The sequence below is a fragment of the Delphinapterus leucas genome, chromosome 13, assembly GCF_059928025.1.
Source record: "Delphinapterus leucas isolate spDelLeu-1000000601 "Yukka" chromosome 13, BTC_Dleu_Yukka2, whole genome shotgun sequence".
Classification (NCBI taxonomy): domain Eukaryota; kingdom Metazoa; phylum Chordata; class Mammalia; order Artiodactyla; family Monodontidae; genus Delphinapterus; species Delphinapterus leucas.
Window position 1 is genome coordinate 2,835,179 of NC_143141.1, and position 14,656 is coordinate 2,849,834.

The 14,656-nt window shown below is 49.2% G+C and overlaps 1 protein-coding gene across 5 annotated transcripts in view; it reads right to left on the minus strand.

Annotated features, from left to right (window-relative positions):
* The window catches only part of NCK2 (NCK adaptor protein 2), a 100,711-nt gene that overhangs the window by 67,262 nt on the left and 18,793 nt on the right, over positions 1-14,656 (minus strand). For 4 of the 5 annotated variants that reach the window (XM_089922549.1, XM_089922550.1, XM_089922548.1 and 1 more), the window contains exon 2: positions 878-1,059. The gene's annotated coding sequence lies outside the window, so the exon portion shown is untranslated. The other variant, XM_022599301.2, reaches the window with a different exon arrangement.

A 14,656-nucleotide genomic window follows, 5' to 3' on the forward strand; every position in this document is an offset into this window, starting at 1 on the left:
TATATATATGACTGGATCACTTTGCTGTACACATGAGACCAAAAGAACACTGTACATCAATTACACTCCAATGTAAAATAAAAATTAAAAAAAAGAAATAGAATAGTTCAAAGCAATTTATGAATACTAGAAGCAAAATAAGGTTTTGAGGGAAAGGTCATAAACTGGGTGTTACCCCTACACTTCGGGGCAACACTCTGAAGGTGAAATTGGACCTTCTCAGAAAGCACTTCTACTGCCCAGCCAGAGCCGGGACCCTAGATGAACTGAACCATGAGACAGCATCTCTTATGATCTAAATCAAATGTCCCAAACCATTCGTTAGGGCTAAGAAATGTCTGTTACAACACATGCTTTTGTCCAGGGTCTGTCATGACCTCAATCCACATGCTTGTATCACAGGCACGATTTTAACGCACGAGCAGATTTCTCATGCAAACCCTTCCTCAGAATCCTTGCATGTTTTGATGGAGACTTATCTTCCCAGCATCCAAATTGGAATGACGCCTTCACTAGATGGAGCTCACCCTGAAGTCAACTCCTATATATCCTGGACCACCCCCCGCCGGCCCAGGCGGCACGCAGGAGGCTCAGCTCCTCCAGACCCAAGACTACCTGTCCGGCCCAGGAGCAGAGGCACTAGGGTGGCTCACAGGTTGGATATGCCCACTGCCCTGCTTCCTAGCTACCTGATGCCACCACGCGCCAAAGCAGGAGCGGTGAGTCTAATTTTTGAACCAGATCCGTTGGAAACTTACATTTTACGAGGCTCAGCGAATCCGAGCTGCATTTACTGCCATTCTACTTATGCAGAGCGAGCATCTGAGGCAAAAGCGGCAAGCGCTCCCGTCTGCTTTAGGCAGGAAGCTGCACTCACCTCCGGCACTCAGTTATGAGAGAGGACGCGCACACGGAGCTCCTCAGCAAGTGAATTCTTCACCTGACAGCACCCCCGAGGTCACCAAGCTGCAGGAATTCTCCAAATTCTCAAATCCAACTCCAACCTCAGCGGAGGGTTACGATCCGCGAAATCACTTGTAGAAAAGGAACATGGGAAATCTGAAAAGGAGCAGAAAGAACCGTCGATTAGGACCGCTTGCTGGATTGGTTTTAAGTCACTGCTTGAGAAATAACTGATTATTTATTTGCCTGAAACCATTCTTTTTAATAGACCCCAGAAAAAAGGTGCTTTATATTTTACTGACCCCAACCCAAACTGAAACGCCCTCACCCTGCTCCACCTTCCAGGCCCCGGGCCGGCTCGGAGGCAGAGGCTGGGAGGGTTGGGGACCGCTGGCCATAGCCGAGGGACCTAAGCTCCCAGGTGTCTCCCAGCCCCCTCGCCCCAATGCCCCAATGCCCATGGCCTCAAAGACTGCCGAAAAGAAAAGAGCGGCTGCCAAGCGGAAATTCAAAAAGCCTGTCTGGGAGCCTAATTAGGGAGAAGAATTACAGAGCGTGGCTATGATTTAGAGACTCCATCTCCTGCACTGGCCGTGCACTGAGAGAGGTGCACCCCTTCCCCCCAACCCACAGCTCTGTGCTTATTGGGGTGAGCATACACACACCACTCTGTATAAAACAGATACCTAACAAGGACCTACTGTACAGCACAGGGAACTCTGCTCAACACTCTTGTTATGACCTCTATGGGGAAAGAATCTGAAAAAGAAGAGATACGTGTATGTATAACTGATTCATTTTGCCGTACACCTGAAACTAACACAACATTGTAAATCAACTCTACTCCAATAAAAATGAAAAAAAAAACAAAACCAATCCCTGCAGGAATCTGAGGACAGCATCCCGAAACTACAAGGAAGTCAAACCGAGGAGCTGACAGAGGGGACCCGCAGTCCCCTCCCTCCTGGCCGTGGAGCTTGCTGTCACCTCATGGCCACCACACCTGGGTAACCATTTTCAGTCCCAACCTATCATTTCAGGGGACCCTGAGGCTCTGTGGACCTCCGAGGGGGTTCACTGTCATCTTTAATTATGCTTCAGACCCAGAAGGGATCCATCCTGACAGTTCACTCAGACAAGATCTATTAATTCATCCCCAGCATGATGATGACCCAAAACGTTAAATAACCCACAGAAAAGTCAAATTCTATTTTAGTCAAATAGAAAAAGATAATTCAAGTAGGGCTTTCATAAAAATGTTATAAGGCAAGTTCATAAATTTTGATTAAAAAATGAATTCCTCTTTATGCATTCTCTGGTATTATTTTAAGGGCTTGCATGATTCTTTTTAAACGTATGATTTAACACAGGACAAGGCACTGGGCAAACACAGCGGGGATACGAGATTGGGACAAGATGTTAGACATACAACAGGAAGACGGTGCCCTTCTCTCTGCCAAGTGTTTACAGTAACACGACAGGTTCTGCAGAAATAGACGTTCTGGTGTCTGGACTTGGGGATCCTGACCAAGGATTCTGGCTTCTCACTGTGGGACTTACCGTGACGTGCCGTTTACTGGAGAAAGCCACCAGCTAAACACAGCTGTGCCCGCAAGCACCAGCGCTGTATTAGTATTTTCATGGGTCCTTCTGGACTTAAGTTGTAGTTTTAAATTTTTCATTGAAAAGTGAACATGCCTGAGTCAGATCTCCCCAAACCAATGCCTGTGGGCCTCTGGAGGGCTGTCTGGGTTGCCCTCCGCGTGTACAATGCTCTCACAGGGGGTGTTATTTAACCCTCCCAATAACCACCTGGGTTAGATATTAACACCCACTTTTATTACACGGGGCTTATCGATCTCAGAGAGGTGAAAGGCTCTCCTTAGTTGGCTCTAGAGTGAGGAATGCAGGCCTCCAAAGCTCTAAACCCACCGCACCAGTAGCAAACTTAGTGCTGGAGAATTTACCTGCCCAGTGCAAAAGCACGATGGCCTGGCTCTGGAAGCCCCGTCCTCTGACACTCGGTGTGGCGGAAAAGCCAGACAAAGGTGCAGGATCTGAGCTAACGGAGAAGCCCCAACCAGAGGCTCCGCGTCAAGTTCACGTAAAGATGCCCTTGCCACCTGGGGACTGACTGTGAGAGATGGAGGGGCAGCGTTTTCCTTGAGAAAAGCATTTCACTGACAAAGTGCCAATGAACGAAGCACACACCTTAGACAGAAATGAACACAGAGACCAAAACCGCTCTCTTGCTGGGTCTACATGCAGTCCGCCCACTACCATGCTTAACGTGGGTTATGGGCTTTTTCAAAACCTCTGTTAAGGATGAGCATTTCAGATCAGGTCTTCATTACAACCTGTGATCAAATCCATCAGGAAAGCGTACACTTCTGTGCAGAAAACCACCTCCGACTGCAAACACTGCCAGGTTCAAGGTCACTGGGACCGTGGAGGCCCTCACCCAAGAGGTCACTCAAGGACTCCGCACAGCCCGCTCAGGCGGGAGGGGACACGTGGGATGGTGCACGCTCGTCTTTAAAGCTATTTCTCCACTAGCCTCACCTGCATCTCCCCACAGAAATAGGAGGAGGAAGGAGTGGAAAGGAATGAACACGAATACCAAATGCACCTCTTTCTCCACAATGATCTGGATCCGAATCACTTTACCAATGCAAAATCCACGCGATATCTGAATTCCCTGCAACAATGAGGTTTTCTTTTTCCCAACTATGTTTGGAAAGCCCAGGCCCGACCTGGGGCTCTCCACAGCCTCGGGGGGCGTTTGGCTGAGCGCCCACACCACCGAGGGTGCCCGGGGTGCCTGCCCCAGCTGGCCTCCTGGGGAGTCTGGGCAGTTTCCCCCAAACCTCCGTGCGTGTGGCCGTCCAGTGTCGGCGTCCATCACTAACGGGCTTCCCTGCAGTGGAGTCTTCAGGGTTCATGAGAGGCCCGTGCCCTTCTGCTGGGGCCCAAGGTCACTGGACACGCTGCCCTGCCTATCTGCCAACTGGCCAAACTGCCCAGAGGACTAGAATCCCCAAAAGGCTCCCTGCAGAGACCAGCCTCCCTCCTCCTGACCCGCAGAAACAGAGGAGCAGGCTGGGGAGAAGCGCTCGGACAGGCCCCAGGAGACACAGCCCCGGCGGCTCCACCTTCGCCAAGGCGTCATCCACCTTCACGGCAACCCTGGGACACACACCTGACTATCAGCTCAGGAACGAAACCACCAGACCCTCAGACCGCAGCCAGGATTCGGGCCCAGGCCTGTCTGCCTGCAAAGCCCTCTTCCTCCCCACAAAGATCACCACTAAAGGACCAGAACCTCGAGGCGCGGGCAAAGGTCATCTGTCGCCACCATCTGTCTGGCGTGTCTGCCACGCTGGAGGGCCCTGCTTCAGCCCCTCACACCAGGGAGGGACAGCATCACACGGCTTCCAGGACTCAAGCCCACGACCACACACACCACCTTAATTTGAGAAAGGGGGAGGGGCGTGGGGGAGGGATGGCTGGGAGGTTGGGGTTACTAGATGCAAACTATTCTATATGGGATGGATAAACAAGAAGGTGCTACTGCAGAGCGCCGGGAACTCTATTCAGTGTCCTGGGGTAAACCATAATGGAAAAGAATATAAAAAAAGAATGTCTATATGTGTATAACTGAGTCACTTTGCTGTACAGCAGAAATTAACACAACATTGTAAATCAACTATACCTCAACAAAAAGTTTTTTTAATAAATTATATAAATAAATAAAAACAAAGGTACTGGGGCTTCCCTGGTGGCGCAGTGGTTGAGAGTCCGCCTGCCGATGCAGGGGACACGGGTTTGTGCCCCGGTCCGGGAAGATCCCACATGCCGCGGAGCGGCTGGGCCCGTGAGCCATGGCCACTGAGCCTGCGCGTCCGAAGCCTGTGCTCCACAACGAGAGAGGCCACAGCAGTGAGAGGCCCGCGTACCGCAAAAAAATAAAAATAAAAAAAAAAACAAAACAAAGGTACTGTTTCTCTTAGATGTCAATGCAGAAAAAAAAATTACTGAGCAACGTTATCTGACTATTGAACACTGCACACAAGCTGAAGACTCCCAGGTTACAGCAGGTGAGCTTCATGACTGAACCTCATACTTTATGCAAAACACACCCAGGGAACCACCCAGACCCCTGATCTGCAGACAGAGCTAAAGGCAAATGTCTTTTTTCTTTTATTAACAAAGAAAAAACAGGGCTTCCCTGGTGGTGCAGTGGTTGAGAATCTGCCTGCTAATGCAGGGGACACGGGTTCGAGCCCTGGTCTGGGAGGATCCCACATGCCGCGGAGCAACTCGGCCCGTGAGCCACAACTACTGAGCCTGCGCGTCTGGAGCCTGTGCTCCGCAACAAGAGAGACCGCGACAGTGAGAGGCCCACGCACCGCGATGAAGAGTGGCCCCCGCTTGCCACAACTAGAGAAAGCCCTCGCACAGAAACGAAGACCCAACACAGCAAAAATAAATAAATTAATTAATAAGAACAAGTCACCGAGACCTGCAGTTTAAAAAAAAAAAAAAAGAAAAGAAAAAACAAGCCATGATTATTATAGGCCCTTTCTTCGGCCTCTTCCCCATCCCAATGGGACACCACTCTCCAGACCAGACCCCTCGGTGGCCCAGGTGGTCGCCCAGCTCAGAATGAACACCAGGATCGCCCCCTGACCAGGCCCACCTGGGCCTGCGTGGCCTCGCTGACCTCCCACAGAACTAGCCGTATTTTACATCTACTCAACGACTTGGTGGAAAACTTGAGTGGGAGAATGCTGGTTTCAGACACGGAACAGAGGTACACAAAAGTCTCCTTGAATGACCTGGCTGAAGATGAACCCTGGTTCCTGCCTCGTGTGGACGGACACTGGGCCGCTGAGAAAACGCTTCTGGATCTGACACCCGGGCTTCCAGGGAGAGGACCCACCCACCTCTCATCACCGCTCGCGCAGCGGCCCCGCCAGGCCTCAGTGCTGACGGCCAGATGCGGGGCTCCACATGTTAGGAGGTCCCGCCGAAACCAGGACTCTTACTCAAGATAAAGCTGTCCTGAAAAGGAAGCCATCACATTTTCCCGCAATGGGCTGGAATCGATTTTAAACGATAACGCTGGTTATCAGTTGATTGTGTCTGTGGATCAGAAGCTGATTAAAATGGGGCAGAAGAAGTACGAGTTTCTAACTCTGTGAACAGCCTGAGGGAGACAAGTCTTCCAGGACTGAGAACAAATCTGCCAGCAGTGGGCCAACCACACACACCGGGACCAAAGTGGCCCAAGGCCATGGGTCCCAGGCCCGGCTCAGCCACCACACGTCCCGGTGGTCCTGTGCCTCTGTGTCATCTTCCGTGACGAGGGTCCCTCTGCTCCAACCTGTAGCTGTGAGATCAGCACATGGGAGTGGACGTGAGAATTATCCTTGATGATGTGGTACCAAAAATGTATTAAAGCTTATCTAAAATACCATGACAAGGAAGTCATAATGCAAACCTTAATGTGGACTTAAATTTTATAGTCGCTGCCTCAGAATTCTAGCAGATAGGAATTATATCAGTAACACCAATTCTGATGGTTTGGAAGCTTTTGTGTCTATAGTTGATGTTAGCCTCTTAAATACAATAGTCCTCCATCCTCCAAAAGTCCTGATAGGTGTTTGTCTTAAGCTCTTTCCACTAACCCAAACCGTAGTTTTCAGAATCAGCATGTGTGTGTGTGTGTGTGTGTGTGTGTGTACATCTCAACGCCGTAACTAGACAGTCTAATTAAATAAAACATTTTAAAAGGGTCACCCGCGTTCTTTATGAAGTGTCTGCAGGATTTCATTGTTGTCCAGGTAACTACACCACTAATAAAAAGCACGCTGACCAAATAAACCTTCAACACAAAAACACACTAGAATAAAACCCCTTTGGTTGAAAATGACAGACAGAAGGAAAGACAGACAGAAAGGAAGAAAGACACACACAGACACTGAATTCTTATCCGAGATAACTTAGACACCAGGTGATCCAAAGGGCCCGTCTAACTGTGAGTCTGTGGAAGCACTATTTTGATTATTTTGCTGAAGTTCACGTCCCTTAACCTTTTGGGGATGAAGGACTGAAAGAATGAGGGAAACTGCAAGAAAGGCCACACACACACACTTTTTAAAAATAGAATCTTGGAAAGCAGGCAAGAAGCCCAGACCAGGTTGTGTTAAGAGGGGTTACAACTAATAAACTTGTGGGGCGGAATCGGGGGGAGGTATTACTTTACCTTTAACTGGATTCTTTGCTGTAACACGTTCACACTATGTCACACTCGGGTAATTAAGATGGAAGCTGTGAGATCAACTCTGTCCTCCCTTCCCTTCCCTCCTCCGCTCCACCCTCTGCCAGAAGCCCGGCCGGACACGGGGAGCCTGCCCCTCCACCCTCCCGTCGCTGAGCAGGCTGCGTGCACAAAACGGGTTATAGGGCTCCAGGGATCTGGCGTGTCACACACCCACCTGTGTCCTAGATCACATCACATCGCCGGCCTTTTAAGAGACAGAACAGGCCTCTCACCGTGAGTGTGGAGGATAGGGTTTTGACAGCAATTAGATGAAGGTGATGGGAAAAAGAGACCGGGAATAGCCCATGCATGACCTTTGGCGCCTGAGCAGCCCCTGGGAGGGCAGAACTATTAAGTTCTGCACCAAAAGGTCGGGAAAGGTTTCGTGGGAAGGTTGTGGCTTTTTTGTTAATTTTCATAAATTACTGGTAACTGAGAAGCCTCCTGCAGAATGGATTTGGTTCTAAGAAACTGTGAGAAAACGTCTCCCTTCACGTTGCCCTACATCACTTCTGATGGGTCGTGAGTCAACGTGATGTGTTTCCCCCATTTCTGTGTACGGTTGATGCTCATGTAGATTATAGTATCCCATAAATGTATTCCATAAAAATTCCACAAAGTATAGAATGAAAAGGGAGTTGAATAAACTAAATTTTCCCATTAAAAAAAAAAAGGCTAATAGTTATAAAAATGTAACTTTCAGAGAACAAATTTACGATTATTCCAACTGAATAGAAATTTTAATGTCACTGTGTTTTTAAAGTATAATTAGGGGTTTCTGAATATTCTGAAAACGGTCAAAGTGTATTCACCCACATTTTCCCCAAATGCCAGCTGCTTTCACGATCCTGTACCTTTATGTCTGCTATTTCTTCCGCCACAGCTTCCCACCTCCAGTCTCCCAAAACCACTGTCCAGCCAAATCCAACTCATCGCCCAGGAATGAACTCAACCGCCCCATCTTCTGGAACGTTCTAGAGGGATGTCCTCCATTCCTGCAGCCATCGCTCTTTTATAACCAAACTCCCCTTTTAAAGGCTGTGCAGACAGAAGTGCCTCTAGGGAGGGATGTCCACAGGCTGGTGTCCATATGGCTCTCGGCAACATGACTCTTATCAGACATTCATCATCCAATAAACTTCCACTTCCTCAGTGGTATCTGTAAGATCTGATGCAACTACTGTTGCAATGCCTGGCCCACTCAGCGCCCCAGAGTCCAGAAGCCTCTTCTCCCAAACTTCAAACCAAGAGACCCCAAATCCCTTACACAACTACCTGAACCAGCCCTTCAGTATCGACACGGAGCCTTCAACACAGAAAGCAGCACGTCTATGCCAAAACCAAATGATGGTCCTGCTTACGAGCCATATGTCTTCATTTTATTGCTATAAATTTATTTTTCTTGAGTATTTCATTTACTATATAAACTAGCAAGAAGCCAATGAGAGAGACTGAATGAATCAAAGAGGACTTCTAAACTCTAAAGCTCAAAAATGTATAGATGACTTCCCATGGCAGCTGCCCAATTGATGTCATCCATAAAAGCCATTTAAATACTGTGTCTGGGCTGATATCCAATTAAGTCATTTCTGTCTGAATATCCCCAAAGAGCCTCCTGCTGAGTTTGAAGTGGAAATAATTGCAAATGGCAGATTAGCTGTGTAAGCACTTCCAGAGCCGAAACCCAGCAAGAGCATGAGAATCTCCATGCCCAGCTTTTCAGCTGGGCACAAAGGAAACATTTCAACGATCATTTGGCAGAAAGAAAGCCCACGTCCCGGGGCAGCCAGGTCTCCTTAGATAATCCTCATCCCCCGTACGTGTCAAAGAAAAGCCGCAATCCATTCATTTACGCGCGCAGCGAAATGACAAACTTGGGCTCCACCGTGCCATTCTGTGCACAGAGGAAACAGAATCAAGACGAGATTTCAAGCCTTCTCTGAATTCATTTCCCTGACCAACCCCTTATGCAGGACACCCTGAAATCAGTAAACCCTGAAATTCACCACCGTCTCCACGCATGTAACTTGTTCTGTGAAAATGTGCAAGCAGAGACAGGACAGTAAGGGGATAAGATAAATCTCCCCTGTACCTTGTGATCCATTACTCAGATTTACGATTCAGCAAAACACAAGGTATCTTCAGGTGACGTGCAAGAGCTGAAACCGGCGTGTTCTAACCACACATTCCAGAGACCGAAAGGGTCCCCCCTGCCTGTTCATTGCACGCAGACCCCACTGAGACCTGCTGTATCGGACCATCTGGAGTTGGTTATGACACCAGCCCCAGGTAAGAACCACTGTTGCAGAGAAAAGGAGAGCAAGTGAGAAGGGTCCAGGCAAAAACATTTATCTCCGAACCCTCCATATCGAACACCAGGCTTGTCTGAAAGAAGAGTCACCCAGATAATGAGGCCAGCCACGCCTCCGCATGTGACAAAGGACACAAGGAACCTCTTCCAGTGGCTGCACAGCCCAGTCTGCATCTCACCAGCTGCGTGCAGTGGAGGCTGCCACTTGGCCTTGGACGCTGGGTTTCCTTGGAGACAGTATCAGTCCCCTCGTTGATAAAAATAAAGTCACACTTATTCAGTGGAAATGTGATGCACATCTGCTCCGTGCAAACACCGTATGTAAATAAGGCACAGCACAGATGCCGTCCTTCTTAAGGGACTCGGTCCAGCGAGGGGCTAAAGTCAAACGTGGGATGACACAGTGGTGCTTCTTTATTGTATCTGCTGCGAGAAAACCCACCTATAAAAAAATTCAGTTAAACTTTTCTAGATAACTTCTAAAGCAGATGTGTGCTATCCAAAATACCTGCTAATACCTGCCTTAGAATTAAAAAAGCAAACAGTGGATATATGAACATAATAGTTTTACATAAAAAGTAACTTATGATGGACCAGAAAGCAGGTCTGATCTCCCCTTCCCGAGACTAACCTTCCAACAGTGAGAGGAACTGCAGTGTCCCTTCGGGCCTCTTCTGCAAGCAAAACCTTCCTAAGTTGAAAAATGACAGGTTTCCTAAATGTTCTCTCTTCTGGATGGACTTCAAGATAAGTCACCCCATAAGTATTTCTGAAGCCCTCGGAGCACTGTGCTGGGTGCCGGACACACAACAGGCAACACAGACGTAGGCTTTGCCTCCACAAGGCAGACACACAGACGAGTGGAAGGTAAGAGCCCAAACGGGGGAGCTCAGGCCCCTGTGGGTCACCCTCCATCACCTCTGTATGTGACACGTGGCCTCGGTGGGGACATCCTTGCAGAGAGTGCGAAATGCACGTCAGTGCTGCCCGAGACGCATCGCGTAGGCAGCATCACAGCTGCACGGCCTCTCACACTGCACCTGGCAGGTGTTTTCTGAGAGGAAGCAGGGCACACGTGCATTTCCCTGACCCTCCTGGGCCACTTCTGCACTCCACTTTCAGTCCAGCGCTCCAGCTTCTCGAGAGTTTTCTTTCTGCTTCAGCCCTGGATGACCCCATCCCTCCATCACTTCCTCACCTGCAGACCCCACACGCCGGTTTCCAGGGCTCTGTCCACATTGCTGCTCAGATCAAGGTCAAGGGCAGGACATACCTGAGACCTTCCCTGGGAGGGAGCAAACTAGCAGACCACAGTCTGGGGACGGCCATCCTATCAGCTACCACTCCACGCGACAGTCCTCCCGCGTAGGGAGACGGGCGTGTCACCTGGGCGCGTGAGATGCCAGCTCCATCCCCGACTGGCCTGTCTTGCGACAAAATGCCTGTCTCTAAAGCTCAGTTTTCTCACCTATAAGATGTAGGATAAGGAGAAAAGCATTACCTTGCATACCTGCTGTAAATACTATACAAAGCACCTGGCAAAGTTCCAGGTCCCCAGTAGGTGCTCAAAGAAAAGGCTACTTTGTCTCCTGTACTAGCATCTTAATATAAAGGGCCGGCGGGGGGGCGGGGGGAGTGAACAGAGGACCACCCTGCCCCAAAAACTCCACCTCTGAACTGGGCCTCCGGAGACGACCCGAACAACCCCGGCAGCTGCCATCGCTGGGGAGATAAGAAGCTGCTGGGGGGGGGACTTCCCTGGCGGTCCAGTAGCTAGAATTCCACGCTTCCAATGCAGGGGGCTCAGGTTCGATCCCTGGTCGGGGAAGCTCCACGAGCCACGTGGTGCAGCCAAAAAGAAAATAAAAAATTAAAAAGTGTTTTTAAAAGTGTGCCATACAACGGTTTAAAAAAATAAGAAGGAAAAAAGACAAAGAAAGAGAGAAGCCACTGTGGGGGGTGAGAGGACGTGGGGGGAGGAGAGGCACTCGCCATGTTTCCTTTGTGCCCTGGAGCCAGCCCTGGACTAGGGCCTCTCACCACTCTGTCCCTCGGACCTTCTCCTTTTCTTTCTGTGAACGTCCTACACCCTTTGTGTGTGTAACCAGACTATGAAAGTAAAAACGCAACTGTCCCTCAACCATGCGCTGTGTCACAAGACCATGCAGGGAGGCAAGGGAGCTGGTCAGCGGATGGGGCCGGGGCCCCACAGAGCACGGCGAGGGCGGATGACCACCGGCCGTCCCCAAGGAGCCGGCGGCCCAGGGCAGCAGGGAGCGTCCAAGGCGAGAAGGTAAGGTGACATCTAGACCTGAGGGCTGCATTCACAAGGGGGTCCGAGCTGACCCAGCCGCCTGCGGAATCAAGCCACAGGGCGTTGGGGGCTGGCAGAGACGCCCACAGGCCTCCCGGCTTCACGCCCACTCTGTAACCTGTGCAGCAGTCTCTCTCCTGATCCTGCTCTTCCCTCCATTTAGAAAATCAGAACACCTGCCAGCTCCAATCTTCCAGCCCTCCTCTCCTTCAAGGCCACCGGAGAATCCCGGCAGGACTTACGCCAACCAGCCATGAACGCACATAATCATCCCAGCTCGAGCTCTGCACGTGCAGCAGCGACGTGCTCTCCCACTGGCTGCTTCCCGTCTCGGCGCAAGTCCTTCTCAACGGTGTGTGCTCAGTACACCCTGTCTTGGAGATCATTCTTGTGGACAAAAGACAGCAACCAAAACACCCAGACACACGTGACACTTGATCCCGCGGGATCCTGCACCCGGTGGCATCTTCACGAGCGCCGAGCCCAGACGCCCCGCCGTCCTTTCAGAGAGACCAAAATCAGACCCTGGAACACGTGGGCGAACCTCCCTCACCGGGACCAGCTTTCTGCGTTCTCCTCACACGCACCTGCCCCTCTCTTATCTACCCTAAGCCCTGCCCTGCCTACCTTCACCTTCAGCCCACGAGTCCAAGAATTCTGTGCCGTGGAGCTACACACACCGAGGAAAGGAAACAGACCAAGGAACTGGCTGTCACTTACTCAGCACTTACTGGGGATACAGACAAGGCTAAGGCTCCTCCTGCATCATCACCTTCCGTCCTAACACCAGGATGCCACTTCACTGTCCCCAATCACACCAGAGAAGTCAGGGGATGCATACAGGTGTGCCATGCACACAGGTGTGCCCGGTGCACAGGTGCAGTGAGAACTGCAAGCCCGCTGACCTGGGAGTCCCTAGCCTTGACCCTGTGCGTACTGCCCCTCGTGCAGAGACCAAGGAGAGCCAGACAGTGCAGGGTGACCGAGCCAGATGCTGCACTGACCCTTTCTTCCAGAGGAGCAAGTGCTTAGGGGGAAACCAGTAACGATCTCTGTCAACCATTGAGGTTTCACTGTGTCATGTGGACACAGACAAGATTTCTAAATGATACAGATTTCCTAGAGACCAGAAGCTAAACTTACTAAAGAAAGTTCTTCAGGAAACTCTTACATACTTCCCAAAATGTTCCTCGCCCCGCCCCCATTAAAAAAATGTTGTCACTGGGACTTCCCTGGCGGTCCAGTGCTTAAGACTTTGCCTTCCAATGCAGGGGGTGCGGGTTCACTCCCTGGTCGGGGAGCTAAGATCTCACATGCCTCTCAGCCAAAAAATCCAAAACATAAGACAGAAGTAATACTGTAACAGATGCGGTAAAGACTTTGAAAATGGTCACGTCAAAAAAATCTTAAAAAAAAAAACAAAGTTGTCACTATTTTCATTCAAATTTCCCACCAGGCATCCTTACCCTCCTGCACCCAAGAACACGGCTGGCAGGATGTGGAGGGGAGTGCAGGCGAGGCCACCGTAATGACTCCTTGAATGGATATTCATTTTTTTACCCACTTTTGCGTGCACGATGGAGGGGGCCATCCGCCTTCTACCCCGTGCCAAACACTCAGGGACCTTCAGGCCTGTGCTGTCTCATTCACCTACCTGTAAGCACAGGAATGAGCTTTTCTTAGACTTTGATATAATGCCATTTTGTTTTGTTTATTTAAAGTAATGGGAAGATTTCAAAGAACTCACCTGTTCATGTTTGGTGTGGGCTATAAGGGACAGACTAATGACACATGAGGAAATAGGAACACAGACCCACAGCGTCTGGGAATTTGGTGCATGATAAAGGGTGCCAGCTCAAGCCCTGGGGAAAAGGTAAGACTTCTCCAAACAAGGCCACAGGATGCCTTGGTAACCGTCCGGAACCTTCACATCCTACGACAGGACGAAGTCCAAATGCGCTGAAGATTTACAGTGAAAAACAGAAGCACAGGAGGACATACGGAAGAAATACTTTATAACCTTGAAGGAAGAACTTCTTTTAAATCTAAGATTAAAACTCCAGAAACAACAAAAGATGAATTCAATATATATAAATATAAAAACTTCTGTACATGTCAAAATATACTCCAGGCAAACTCAAAACACAAAAAGTTAGGGGAAATAATATTTGCAATTCATGACACAAAGGGCTACTTGTCCTGACACAGTGAGCGCTCCTTAAAATTGATTAGAGGAGGGTGGGAGGGAGGGAGGGAGGGAGATGCAAGAGGGAGGAGATATGGGGATATATGTATATGTATAACTGATTCACTTTGTTATAAAGCAGAAACGGACACACCATTGTAAAGCAATTATACTCCAATAAAGATGTTAAAAAAATGATTAGAGGAAAAGAAAAGTTGGTTAATTTGAAAGAAGAAAAACAAATCAAAAGAACAATGGACACAGGAAAACCAGGAAAGAAAATACCTGGCTCCCAAACATAAGAAAAGGTACTGCACTTCACTCATAATAAAATAAACGTAAACTAAAATCACACCAAGATATCACCTCTCACCCATCAGGTTGTGAGATCAGAAAGTACTGGGTGGGCCAAAAGGTTCATCTGGTTTTTTTCTGTACGATGGCTCTAGTAGCACTTGGTTGTCTTTAACTTCATTCGAAACAATTTTTGTTAGATTGTATGTGACAACTGTCATGTCAGCGTGCATTTAAAAAAAAGACTTAATCATAATTGGTGAATTTTTGTGTAGCCATTTTACTATTGAAGGTGGAAGGAAAAAAGCAACATTTTCAGCCTAT